A 15,284-nucleotide genomic window follows, 5' to 3' on the forward strand; every position below is an offset into this window, starting at 1 on the left:
TTTCTGACATGCCTGCCAGCTCTGGATCAGAAACTAATAAAGTATACAGACCAATAAGTCAATATAACAGCCAGACAGCCAGCAATTTCATAAGGAGGTCAGCAATGGACCACACATATTTTTTCTCATGAAAGGATTACTTCAAAATGTTGACCACTACTATTCCACCCCTCACCATGTTTCAGGTTTTGAAGGCCGGGGATCCGCTAGGACCCCAGCAGTGATACCTTTTTGCCCTGAAAGCTTTAAAGAGTGAGACAGTTGCACTACCTAGGTTCCTTAGTGTTCCTTAGGTTTGTTATATTTTCCATCCAATACGCAAAAGCTGGAGATTTTGACCGGCTCTCTATGGAGCCGGTTCGCATGTCTCCACTGCGGCTTCGGTGCGAATTTGCACAGGGGTCCTTTTGGTCCGTTTCAGATCTGAATTTAGCCCAAAATTCGGGCTGAAATTGGACCTGAAACAGTGAACGGGGACGCACCGGATCCCTGCTGTGAGCTGCATGTGGTGATAGTGTGACCCCAGCCTTAGATTCTCTTCATATGCCACATTTGGAGGATTCACTTGCTCCTGAACTTTATCTTGGTAAGAGAATTGATGTGTTGGGGGCCTTTCTTTATTCTTGACTGATGTTTGCAGGTAACTCCTGCAAACTAGTTAACTGATTGATATTTCATGCCTCCTATTAAAGAATTTGCCTTTGTGTGCTTATATTCCTTGTAAGAAATGCTTGTTGGGTCTGTGTTCACCTTATACTGGTCCTTAGTATTGTTTTTCATTTGTTGATTGCTATTGGTTGATTGGTACTTCTTGTACTTTTCAAATATATTGTAATTCCTTTTTCCTTATTGGGCCTTGCTTCCTTTTTTGGACTCCTTTGAAAAATCATAATGAAAACTGATTATGCAAAAATAAAAAAAATGTTGACCACTAGCAATGTATGGTTTTAAGGTCTTAATGACAGGTTGACTTTGAGGCAGCTATAATGCCTGCACAAATATACAAGAAGTGGTCAGATGGCCACACCAATGGTTCAAAGTGTCCAAAGCGATGCTTCATTCAATATTCAAAAAAAGAAAGCCAACATGTTTTGTGGTCCCACCAGGTCTTACAGTGGTTGTAAACCACATTCATGAAATTTGACCTAAGCACATATATCTGTAGTGTTCACTTATCTCAAGTCAAAGGGCTAAGTGCCGTGTCTTTCTGCTGCTCCATTCCTCTGTTATCAGCAGAGTCACCTTTGACAAGTTCTCCGACACACGAGATAACAGCAGCTGAAAATTTCTGTCGGGGAGGGAGCTTAGAGTTATATAAACAGAGAGCTGGTCTATTCACAGTTCAGCTCTGCTTCAGCCTATGTGGAGGGTCGGGGGGGTCCAGACTTCACACCCACTGCTGGAAGAGGAAAAAAGATTTCTAACGCGATCTGCACTTTCTAAAGAGTGTAGAAAGGGAGCTGGTTACAGTGCAGTGGTGGTTTGAGCAGTTCAGGGCCAATGCAGCTGTCTGCCTTGAGGCAGCGATTGTGGGCTCCCTTACTGAACTTGGTAATCTGGTTTATAGAGGGGCCTCGGCATACCCCTCTCTGCCACCTCCATCTAAAACTATGCTGCGGGTGTGGGGTGTAGCTAGGCGTCGCTTTTTATCTCCCAATCGATGGTCTCCCTTTACCTCTCTGTGGGGGAACCCTTCTCTTGGGCACTTTCAATCCATACCGGACCCACAGTTGTGGGCCCGTTGGGGCATTAAGTTGCTGAGGGATATTGTCTCTAATGGGTCCCTGCTCCCCTTTCCGGACTTGGCAAGCCAGTTTGGACTTCTAACCTGGATGTTGTTCCGCTACTATCAGCTGCGGCATGCCTTCCGGGCCCAATTTCCGACACCTCCCAGCCTCAAGGCGGATGCTGTTGAGGACTTGTTAGCTCAGGGCTCTCTAGTTAAAGCCCTGTCTACCTTGTACCTGACGATTATTCAGAAGGACTCCCCAAAGATGGAGTCACTATGGAGAAAGTGGGAGGTAGATATCCCATCCCTGGACAGGGAGTCATGGGAGGAATGTTTCGAAGACAGCTACAAATTGGTGATTTTCTCTAGGGATAAATTAATACAGACTAAGTTCTTGCATAGGGTGTACTTCACGCCTTAGAGACTGCATGGTATATATTTGCAATGCTCCCCGAACTGCCCGCGATGTTGTTCTCCTGATGGTACATATATCCATATGTTCTGGCCTTGTCCCAAACTCCAGACTATTGGTCTGCCATTTTTTAGTTCATTAATGTCCGTCTCCGCCTAGATGTCCCGGTTTCTGCTGAACTAGCTTTGCTGGGGATACAGGATGATGACCAGAGACCTCGATACACCAAACTGCTGTTGTCACTGCTTTTTTTTATGCAAAAAGGGTGATTTTGTTCAAATGGACTTCCAGGGCTCCTCCTACGCTGGGGGCGTGGATGGACTCAGTTAATGCTGTATTGCCTTTGTACAAATTGATGTGAAGTATGAACGTGTGTGGGGACCATGGACTGACCCTACTTAGCTCCGAGCCTATAATTGTGTTCCTTTGATTTGGCTGCAGGCTTTTCCCCTATCAGTTTCCAGCAGACATTGAGTATATTCTTTTAGCACATCATACTGGAATCAACATAAATATAAACGCAAATGACGCAAATGGATTTGATGAATACTAATACTCTACACCTTTATACGGTAATAACATTTTGCCAGTAGCCTTTTATGCAGCATGGAGTTTCATTGTGATGACCAAAATCATTATTACTGTACTTGCCCTTGGTCATTCAGAATTTCCAAGTTCCATCCAATGTGCTTGGTAAAGAAAAGGGAGAGTGTCATGTTGTACAGATACAAAAGAAAACATGCATCCAATTAACATTTGCCTAGATATAAAGACCCATATGTAGAAAACCTAAGCCCAGGAGCTTGGCTAATTTTCTTGAGGTCTAGAAGGCATTGGCCTACATCAGCCAAGATAATACAACTCACCTGGTACTGATAACTTACTTTCCTAGTGATAAAGCCTGAGAAGATAGGGTGGGCTTGAAGATTTATAAGTGTGTATTCCTTGAACTTTCTTTTACTAATACATTGTCACATAAGTCTTGTATCCCTAGCACTTCTACAAGAAATGTAACAGCAAGCACAGATTTCTCCTCTTAATCATGCATCAAAACTTCCAGGTGACCTACAGATCTTCAGTCTTGTCTTTTATGGTGCCCTTTACAATTATGCTGACCTCTGTTTGCCTTTTTTCTATTTTTTCTTACACATTTTCTGTCTGCTCTTCATCTACTCTGTTATAATTAATTACTTTCTTTCCTTTTTTATTGTTCCTTCATTTGCTGTGACTTTGCCATTTGTAAGTAAAACTGGAGGCAAAACTTTATTTTTTCCCCATGTTGGATAGACTAATGGGTCATACACACTGTAAGAAAATCGTGCAAGCATTTTCATTCAAATAACATTTGTACGATTTGCATAAAGTGTGTACAGAACTTTCGACAGCCGACTCCAAATTTTCGTACAAATTTTCATTCATCGGTTCCGATTTGCTGTGAAACAACCAGGAAGATCAGGCGCTCATTCACCCATTCTTCTTATAGTGTGCATGGTCATTAGGGAGGGTTATAACACCTTTCAGTTGTTTTGCTATCATGAGAAAAATACAAGGGCCCGGATTCAGATACAATGGTGTATCTATCGGCGGGCGTAACGTATCTCAGATACGTTACGCCGCCGTAATTTAGGGGGCAAGTTCCGTATTCAGAAAGAACTTGCGCCCTAAGTTAATTTAAAAAAATGCGCGGGCCGGACGTATGTTTCTGAATCGGCGTATCTACCTAATTTGCATATTCCTCGCGTAAATCGACGGAAGCGCCACCTACTGTAGCAGCCAGCGTAAATATGCAACTAAGATACAGCGGCGAAAGAGACTTACAGCAGTCGGATCTTAGCTAAATTCCGGCGTATCTTGTTTTCTGAATACAGAAAAAAGATACGCCGGAGCATCCTAGAAGTTACGCGGCGTATCAATAGATACGCCAGCGTAACTTCTTTCTGAATCTACCCCAAGGCGTTCTCTGAATGGCACCCTTGTAGGCAGGTACAGTCTACTTTCTCCACTGTAGGTGACGCTTGTCCGCAGCGGCATTGCAGTTGAATGGGAAGTCAATAGGAACATGGGTTATCTATGGCTTCCTAGGTCACTTGGGAAGCTATCTGATTGGATGCTGCTGCCCCATGTGACTCTGGCAGCCATCTTGGGTCAGGCAGAGCCTATTAAAGGCCCTGGCTCCTAGGCTTGGTGCGAATTTCGCGTGTGGGTAGTATAGGGACTCGTTACCCGTCTGACAGAGATAGTAACTAGCAGAAGGTAGAGGTTAGACGAGTAGGGAAAGGACAGGGCCACGCCATCCTCTACACCTCCCCATTTGGGTACGGATCAGCCAGACCACATTTTACCCCTCAAGAAAGTCGCTGTCGATCTGACAAGCCCTGCTCTGCTACACATTGCTGTTGCATTCTGTGATGGCTCCCAGTCTGGTGCCTTGCTGCCAGGCTTGTAAACAGCTTAACTATTACATTCAAACAAGTTTTGTTCTCTGCAACCATACTGCACCTCCCCCCACCCTTGCAGAGTAAGCGACCCCATAGGGATCGGTCAGGTATGGAACATGCATACTTACGTTGGTCCAAGCTGGACCAATGTACAGTAATTATGCAAAAAAACTATACCTAGAGTTCAGCTTTAAGGGTTTTCTCAAGCTAACAAAGCAACAGACTGCACAGCAAAGTATCGTGGATGCCAGTTATCCCAATTTCTGTTTGGATGAGGATTCTTATACATACATAGATTTGTATGTATTTAAAACCTGACATAACACTTGTGTTTTAGTTTTAAATCCTTAAATGCAAAAACAGCAGCTATCATTGTAAGTTGTTGGAATTCCTGGGGTAGCACCGCCTCTTACACAACATATGCGATTTACAAACTTGTATGACTCAGTATTCAAGCAATGCAGTGACACAGTGGGAAGCTGGAGAGAATTACACTTTACATAAGCCCATATGTTATATGCAGAAGGTGATTTGAATGTTGGAGTAGAAGTATCCCTCAAAGCTGCCATAGGTTGGGTCCCATACTGTCATCTTTCCCTCGAGGTTGTGTCGTCATGAGTCAGTTGTCTCTTGCACATTTTTTCAGCCTGCCCTCAGCGACAGGCTGCCATGTCGGCCCTCCAGTCACTGCGTGTCAGGCCTCGTACAGACGAGAGGATATCCGTTGAAAACGGTCCGCCGGACCGTTTCCAGCGGACATTTCTGCTCCCGATTTTGATCTGATGGGCTGTACACACCATCAGATCAAAATCCCCGCGGAAAACATACGCGGTGACGTGCCGCGCCGTCGCCGCAGCGACGTGCGCGACCCTGGAAGGTAAATACTTCCACGCATGCGTTGAATCACTTTGACGCATGCGAGGGATGGGGATCACTTGGACTTATCCGGTGAGTCTGTACAGACGACCGGATCAGTCCAACGGACAGGTTTCCAGCCGATAGATTTCTTAGCATGCTAAGAAATTTTTATCCGCTTGAAAACCGTCGTCTGGAGAAATCTCCGCCGAAAAATGTCCGCTAGGCCGTACACACGACCGGATTTGTCTGCTGGAACTGATCCGCGGATAAATCCCAACGGACAGATCCGGTCGTGTGTACGAGGCCTCAGAAGTAGGGACACATCGTTTTGCCTTTGTGAAAACGGTGGCATGGGGTGGGGCTGAAGTGCAAAATAAAATGCTTTAATATATTGTGGATGGGGAGGAAGAAATTACATTGTGGAGTAAAGGTCTTCTTTATGGATAGGAGGATTGGAGGATGAGGGGGGTACTTTAGTATATGCTCTCAGTGCTGTGAGCTGGAAATGACCTTTGCCGGGCTCCCAGCACTAAGTACAAACATATTCCGATACAGGATCCATAATCGCTAGAATCCGCATTGCACTTTTGATGAACCAGGTATATTTAACATCTTTAGCAACACCAGACTATATATGGGAATTACTCTGCCGACACTTTGCTTAATCCTCAGACGCTTATCAATGTTATCACATCTTCTTCTGTCTTGTTGAATCTTGTGGGGCTTAAAGGCATTATTAGAGGGTGAGAAGAGAACTCAGACGAACTTAAACTCACACCTGGGAAACTTGTGGACTCTCATGGTCCGAACGTTTACACTTTAACTTTTTATATATCTTAAATTTAACTCAGTCTAAAGTCTTTTTAAAGCTGAACTATCGCCAGGAACAATGTATATACGGTACCTTTTAATCCAAGGTCCTCGTATGTTATATTTATTAAGAAAGGACCCAAACAAATAGCCAGATTCAGAAAGACTGGCTTAAGTTTGTGCGGGCATAGCGTATCTCAGATACACTACGCCGCCGTAACTTAGAGAGGCAGGTACCAGTGGCGGCCCGCCCATAGCGCCGCCCCTCCTCCTGTAGGCACAAAAAAAAAAATATATATATATATATATTTTTTTTTTTCAGTGGCCCCTTTAAGAAACTTGAAAAAAAAAAATTCCTTTACTTAAAATTTTTTTGAGCACCGGCCACCATTGCCCTATGAAGCGCCACGTCAATGCAATCTTTAGATTGCATACATGGTGCTTCATATGCGGGCTTTTCAATCCCCACCTATCGAGCGCATTGCAAAGCGCTGATGAGCTTCCCGTCCCCGTGACAGTGCTTCTATGGGCGCTGGGAGGCGGGAGCATTGTTACTTCCGGCCATTCGTCTTTAAGACGAAAAGCGGAAGTGACGTCACGCGGCAGCTCACATCACTTCATACAGCCCGAGCGGAACGGCTAGGTAAGCCGATGGATGCCTGGGTTGTGACGTGACACATGTGATTTAAAAACCTTGATCGCCCCCAAAGTCATCAGCCCGTGCATGCGCCGTCCGTGGACGTATCCCAGTGCGCATGCTCAAAATCACGTCGCAAATAGGTACGTTCGTGAATCGGCGTATCTTGCTCATTTTACATATTCTAGGCGTAAATCCACGTACACCCCCCTAGCGGCCAGTGTAAATAGGCAGCTAAGATACGACGAAGTAGGAGACTTACGCCGGTCGTATCTTAGCAACTAAGAAGTGTATCTCATTTTGAAAATACACTTAAAGATACAACGGCGCGTTTCTTGTGAAAAAAAGATACAACGGCGCGGATTCGGACTTACGAAGGCGTATCTACTGATAAGCCATCGTAAGTCTTTCTGAATCCGGCTAAAAATCTCTAGTGAAATAACATTAATTAAAAAAAAACTGGCCCCTATCTATGACGTGTCTGATGGAGGTACTAATCGTTATCTAGAATAGAAAGCTTTAATCAGACCCTGTATATACTGTATAAGGCCTTTTTTTTTTTAGCCCTCGGGTCAAAATCTAAAATAATATATTAATTTCCGCATTGTGTATTTTGGCCTACTCCTATTAATCTGAATGATCTTGAAGTTTTTAAACGTACTTAGTGAAGAATCCTACACATTTACTTCCTTGAATTATATGACGTGTTTACTATGCCCTATGGTTAGGCAGTGCTGTGTCACAGATTTCACAGAACCTGCCAAGCTAGGAGTTTCAAAAGGCAGAGTCAGCAGAGGAATCAATGCTTGCAGGCAACAAGGTACCATGGGATATGTAGTCCTGAGGCCTCGTACAGACGACCAGACATGTCCGATGAAAACGGTCCACGGACCGTTTTCATCGGACATGTCCGCTGGGATCATTTGGTCTGATGTGTGTACACACCATCAGACAAAATTCCCCGCGGACAGAATACGCGGTGACGTGGCAGCGACGATGACGCCGCGACGTGCGCGCACCAGGAAGTTCAATGCTTCCACGCATGCGTCGAATCACTTCGAGCCATCAGCCCACCGGGAAACTCCCGGTAGTACATGCCAGGTTACTGGCCAGATCACAAGGTGAAAACAGGGGAAAAAGCCAAAGAAAAGAAAACTGATGCAGCCATCACATCTGATGATTGGTAAGCTGCAATATATTACATTTTTGCTTTTGAGTTTAATACTGTTTTAATGCAAAGTTAAGTTTAACAGTTTACTGGAAATCTAATGCCGCGTACAGACGGTCGTTTTTTGTGATGAAAAAAAACAACATTTTAAAAAAAGTCATTTAAAATGACCGTGTGTGGGGAAAACGTTGTTTTATGTCTTCTGAAAAACAACAAAAAAAAAATTCGAACATTCTTAAATTTTTTATCGTTGTTTTTTGTGTCATAAAAAATGATCGTGTGTGGGCTAAAACGACGTTTAAAACGACGTTTTTAAACCCATGCATGCTCAGAAGCAAGTTATGACGCGAGCTTGAATGGAACAGAGTGCCGCCGTACGTGCTGAACGTAACCTCGCTTTGCTAGAGCATTTTGAAAAACCGATAGTGTGTAGGCAACGTCGTTTTTTAAAATGAAGTCGTTTTTTTTCATGAGAAAAGCGCGGCATAAGAGATGTAGAAGAGATTAACTATTTTTATTGATGAAAATACTGCTCTGGGCTCCCCACTGTGCTGGGCAAATGCCCAAAATCCTAGGCATTTGAACACATATTCTCTTAAGGGGCTGTTTAGCTAATGGCTAAGGGGGGTTATGTTAGGTTTATAGTTTATACAGAGGTTAAGAGTCAGTTAGTAACTATCACTTTTTTAGGTGTGAAATAAATACATTTATGGGGTGGAATAAATGTATTTGTTGGATGTAGTACAAGTTGTTTATGCCAAGAATGTGTGTGCTGAGATTTCTCACCCTGAAACTCCAACACAAAATTACTTTTCTTTGAAGAAACACATGCATCTGAGTCCTTGAATTTCTACTGTAAATCTGTGGTGTAGTGTTGTAGAACTTGCATGCATTCTGCCATCTAGTGGTAGTCAGACAAACAGCATAATATAGTACTGTATAGCATTGTAAGTCATTTAGAATCTCCTGTTTACTCAGTGACATCTGTCATAGGAAGTCCCGTCTCCTGGGCTGCCATTGGACGGCTCCTCTGTCTATCATAGGAGGCAAGAGAAATTGTATTAAAGAGGCTGCTGTACAAACAGAAGATTCTCCTGTATGTAATCTGTTAGCGCTCATCCTGCCCCCCCCCTTCCCTCCGAGGTTGCAGATGGACATCGATCAGGCTGCATTCATGGCAATGGAGAGGCTGCATTCAAGGCAATGAAGGGGCTAGAGATGGGCACTGATTAGGCTGCATTGATGGGCAATGAACCTTATTTTGCTTCATAGTTTTTTATTTACATTTTTTTTCCCCCTGAAACTTCCCATCTAAAGTGAAGGTGCGTGTTATACGCCGATAAATACGGTATATCCAAATAACACGCCCACGCTCATCTCTTCACCACACACAGCCACAAAGGCCACAAATTCTTGTTGGGCCGTGTATTAGTGCTCGAACGAACACACTTAGACCAAATTTTAATGGTTCAAAGAATGTCAGGCAAAATGATCGGCCCTTACGCATGTTCACTTAATCAAATCTGGCCCTCTTTGAAAAAAGTTTGGACACCCCTGATCTACATGCATGTCAGTCTGTCTGTATATCAATATAACAAAGAATTAACAATGCCCACAATCTCTTATTCTACATAGTAAAGTAGCCAGAGACTGAGCCACATCTTGCATGGCATGTCTCTGAGATTATTCGTGGTATCATTATTAGAGGAGTTAGGGCAAAGATTGTATTGGCATAACATGAGGATGAACTGGCTAAGATGATGGAAGATGTAGAAGTTCAAAGATAACTGTAAATAATTACAGAAATAAATGATTGTCTTTGGAAATACACATACCTACACAATGAGAAATGAAGACTGATCTAATGAGAAAGGTTGTTTTATAGGTCCAGAGTTCCAACAGTGCAGAGCATGATCAGGAAAATGTTATAACCAGAATAACTACAGGAAGCTGTAAAAATGTATCTGCAAATAGAGTGACAGTAAATAAGCTTGTAAGCCAGGGGTGTCCAACATTGTTAAATTTTTCAAGACATTGAAGACACCTTTCTACAGCAAGAGACTGGAAATACCTAGAGATATTACAAATTCTAGGGTTGGGTGGTTCTGTTACCTTGCACTGAAATATAGCCTATCTAGAACAGTATAATAAAATACCACAAAGTTTCTGCATTGGTTGGGGGAATGAGATACAGACAAGTATATGCATCTAAAATGGGAAGATCCTCCTGGGACAGGAACACATGATATAAGACATGTCATTAAGCAGCAAGGAACATCACCAGCAAACTGCAGACTGGTTGGAATTCATTTTATTGAAATATGTACTTTCTGTGTGTTAGTTTTTAGTTCACCAACCTGCCTCTGGCTGATGGAAGATATTTGTATGATCTCAAATCCCGCTTAACGCTTTATGACTGAAATCAATAAATACCAGTGTACTGCTTTGCTGTTTTCCACTTTTTTCGCTCTACTATTGAAAAATAAACATACGGTAGATTTATAAGATTTTTTTTTTTATATATAAACTATAATGCTTTTAAGTATTCCCTGTATTTGCTTGGGTTTATTCCACATTCTCTGGTTTCCTCCCGCATTCCAAAGATATTCTGGTAGGCAAACTGGCAAAATTGGCCCTAATTTGTCTGTGCAATATGGCTATTCCCATTTTTTATCACATTCTACAAAACTGTCCCAAATCTGAGCAATTAGGAAGGCTTGAGAAAAGACCTGGTGGCCTACCTCTATAGTAAAACTATAGGAAAACTCTATAGTAAAAAGGCTTCAAAACGTATCAGCCATGGTGCCAGGAGAGTTTGCTCATAGAATTGCAGACTATATAGATAAACTTGTATACAATGATTTTAGATCAAGTTTATTTTATTTTAAGTTGATAGGTGTTTAAACTAATGTTTTATATCTGTGTCTTTTATTATATGCATACAATCTGTGCTTTACAGGTAAACCTTTAATACGTGTGATAGGAAACCCAAAGCACAAATTTCTGACAACAAAAGTTCGATGTGAGCTTTTGGTTGGAAATTCCGACCGTGTGTAGGCCCCATCTGACTTTTTCTGTCGGAATTTCGGACAGCAAAAACTTGAGAGCTGGTTTTCAAATTTTCCGACGGGAAAAGTTCTTTTCAGAAATTCTGATCATCTGTATGCAATTCCGACGCACAAAAAAACATGCATGCTCTGAATCAATTCTTGATGGTCGCAATTTCAGACAACATTTGTGTGACCGTGTGTATGCAACACAAGTTTGAGACAAAACTCAGTCTAAAAAAATCCACAGGTTTTTTTATCGAAATTTCTGATCGTGTGTACGTGGCAAAAGAGTAAGCTTAGAGACACCACAGAATAGGAAGGTTATATCAAGTGGTGTCTGCAAAGGGCATAAACGTGCACAATTGCGTGTTCAATTGTTCTACAGAACAGTCGTGACAGAGTTACATCTTTTGACCGCCAACTCAAGTCTGTTGTCACCGTGTATTTATCTATTTTCCTAGAGCTGCTCTTTACATAGATTTAGCTCTTGAGTAAATCTATATCCCTATATTTTTAACATTGTGCCTTTTCTCTACATGCTGTAAAATTCCAGTAGGAACCAAGTGTTACATTTTAGGGTAATTAAACAAGAAGATAAATAATTGGCCCAAGAGATGCAGTAAAATATAATATATGATCCTCCTGCACTTGGACTTAGATGAATAATTATTGATGACCTTCTGCCTCCATTTCTCAGCTCAGACTTCACCAGTTCCCATCTTTTGGTCCACATCTGCTTTGAATGAGGCCTGGACTCTGTCCAGCCTGGTTTTGTTGATCGGCAGTAGTTATTTTGTGTATATTAGTTTGTTTTTGCAGCAGTATTAAACGGAAAGATAAATCCCTCTCTCTACTAAGCACTAATCTCCTCCAATAAACTTCTTCTGTCCTCGTGTATTTACCCGGTTTCTCACAAATTCTGAGAAGGACAGACCACACAAGATCAGACAATAAGTCCAGATCTCTCCTGCGGATCTCAAGCGATGAACCCCCAACAGTAAAAACCTAGCACCTAGTTACTGGAAAGGAAACTCCAGTCTGATGTGTGAAGTAAAATGCATTTGCAACAGTCAAAGATAAATTTACTGATATGACTATTTTTATATTTTCTTTTGTAGCGCCCTGGGGTTTAGTCAGGGAGCTCCTCGCCAAATTCCTTGTCAAGTGTGCAGCTACTGTAGTTAATTACTAGGGACCCATTGACTTCTTCCTAAGTTTGGTCTGGTTGTACTTTCCTCTTTTACTACCAGGTAGCCGGGCACTTGGAGGTATTAGGCCTCGTACACACGACCAGACATGTCCGATGAAAACGGTCCGCGGACCATTTTCATCGGACATGTCTGCTGGGTGATTTTGGTCTGATGTGTGTACACACCATCAACCCAAATTCCCCGCGGACAGAATACGCGGTGACGTGGCGACGTGCGCGAACCCGAGTTCAATGCTTCCACGCATGCGTCGAATCACTTTGACGCATGCACAGGATTTCGGGCCAGCGGACATGTCCGATGAGTCGTACTGACCATCGGACATGTCCGACGGACATGCTTCCGGCGGACAAGTTTCTTAGCATGCTAAGAAACTTTTGTCCGCTGGAAACCTGTCCGCTAGGCCGGAAAACTGTCCGCTAGGCCCTACACACGGTCGGACATGTCCACGGAAACTGGTCCTATGGACCAGTTTCAGCGGACATGTTCGGTCGTGTGTACAAGGCCTTAGATTGAGAAGGACAACTCAAGGTCAGGTTATGGCTATATGGGGTATCTCAGCCAATGGGCAGGGATTTTGTTGAATCACTTAGCCTGCTGGGAGAGCCTATATATTCGGGGGAGGTCAGGTAATCCAGGTTCTTATGTGCCACCCGGACCGCCATCTGGGTGGACATGTGTCGTTTGCCCCCGGACTGCTAGGCCAGAGATTTGGCCTATCCTGGGGAAACAGGCTGCCAGGCTGTGTGAGGGCCTATCCTGAAGTAAGAGGGCAGAGCAGGGTTGGGACTGCGGCTTGCAGTCCAACTAGAAGTGACAGTTCTGCCAGCTGGAGAACCTGTCAGTGGTCGGAGGTAGAAGAGAAGCTGTCACCACAAGGGGACCAATCGCCTTTACGAGGGACCACAGTGACTAACTGAAGCAAGTACCGGAGCAGTATTCTCACCGAACGGGCATGGTGGAGTGAAGAATCGGGAAACTTCAGGCAGTGATCAAGTCAGGGACCCAACCAGCGGAGGTGATGCTTGCAGAGCAGCCTTGTGTGCCAAGCTAGGGACAGAGCCAGTGAGCAGGCGTGAAGCTTGAAGGTATCCGGAGTGCACAGCCAGGGACCCAGCAGTAAAGCGTGGGTGATGCTTGAGGGAGATACCACCGCAAAAGCCTTGAGGAGCTCAAGCAAAGTAGTGAATCAGAGGGTCTAGTGAGAGACCAGGAGCTCAAGGGGGCTGAGGAACTACAAGGAGATGATGTAGTACAGCTGACAGAACTGTTACATTGAGTTAGGAATTGTTTAAGTACTGTTACACCATAGGAGACAGCAATCCTGCACGTCCAGAAGTTGTACCTTGCTGGGGCATTTCCCTGTACTCCTGTTGAAGTCTCGGAGTCTGCCAATTGAAATTGCAACTACTTAAGGGTGTCCTGACCCCAACCCTCTTTCCCTTGCCAAATATAAAAAGGACTGTCAAAGAAATAAAATCTCTTTTACATCCAAGAAGTGTCTGGCGCCCAATGACTTTTATACCCTTAGCACCCACTATACCTCACAACCCACTACATTATGAAGGATGTCAGTTATCTTTGGCCTTGAAGGTTCTCATTAGACTGGAAGAGGTCAGAGATTCTGCCACACTTTTAACCCAAAATAAATAATAAGCAAATTCTAGACTGGAGAACTTGCTTGAACATGGTTGTCACATGTACAAATTATCCTTTCTTCAAAAAAGTCAATGACAGGATGATGCTGAGATTGTGATCCATGGCTCACAATGAACTTGGCTTTGAAAACCAAGTACGCAGCTGCACACAACTGGCCAGAAAGTTTTTAGCACAGTGAACCAACCAACAACTCAGAAATGCTTGATACCATCTTTTTTTTAATGTCAATGACCATAGTATATCTCTGAAGATCTCATGCAAGCTAAAATTATTTTCCAAGGAAGAGTGTTTGATTGTTAAAGCATGAAAAGCTTGGAATTTCTCAAATAGAAGATCACTGTCTTGGGCATGGACCCCAAAGATTTAGAAATTATCTCTATATGGACATAATGAAATGTATCGGTTCCTCATAGGAGCCCCAAACATCAAAAAAAAAAAATATTGCCTATACTGCCTAGTTTCTAAAGTGCAGAAGAACTGCTCATATGTGAATAAGCCTATCTCCTAAATTGGACATCCATAAAATGTTGTCACCTGTGTTTATCCAGTCTTATAATGACCCTTTCCTGCAGAAGTGTAAACTAGCAGCTGCTAAGCACCCTTAGGTGCTTGCATGTACCTCTATCTAGCACTTTACTTTCAACCTGTAAGTGACCTATTTGTTGAATGCGCTCCAACTAGGTGAAGCCATCTGGGACCATATTGTAGGCCATATTAATTTTGATTGAATGGAATGCAAAAAACAAGATGCTTCTGAAAGCACTCATATATATTTATCAACCTGACACTTTTATAGGGGGTGGTCAATAGTACAACAGATGCTTCCTTTCAATGCCTTAGGCCATTAAAGCCTAAAATGTCACCCTAAATTATTATTTGGGAACAGTTTTATAATGTAGTGCTTGAATATGGCCTTTGAAAAAAAAACAGTCACAGGATAATATGAATCTACAGTATGTGTAATTTACAGCCTGATCCTTTCTATCAACACTTAGTAGGTTCTCCCACTGGGCTGGTTCTTGGACTTCTGTTTTGCCAGAAAGTTTCTTAGAAGCTGTGAAAAGCTAAGTTGATGTTTTACTGTGTGAAAACAGATACACGACGAGAGCTGTTAAATTGATGTGTTTCTTGAGCAGTTTTGGTTCTTCCAACTGATAATGCAAACATTCGGGTCTGAATGTGCTGTGTGTGCTTTGGCATGCTGTCCATGCACAAAGAGGGTCAAGAGAAGGTGACATTCCACTCAGGGTGCTGAGGTCTCTTCCCACTGAATTATTCTAATGATTACATCCAAACACAGATTAAGGAGATATTA

The sequence above is a fragment of the Rana temporaria genome, chromosome 12, assembly GCF_905171775.1.
Source record: "Rana temporaria chromosome 12, aRanTem1.1, whole genome shotgun sequence".
Lineage (NCBI taxonomy): Eukaryota > Metazoa > Chordata > Amphibia > Anura > Ranidae > Rana > Rana temporaria.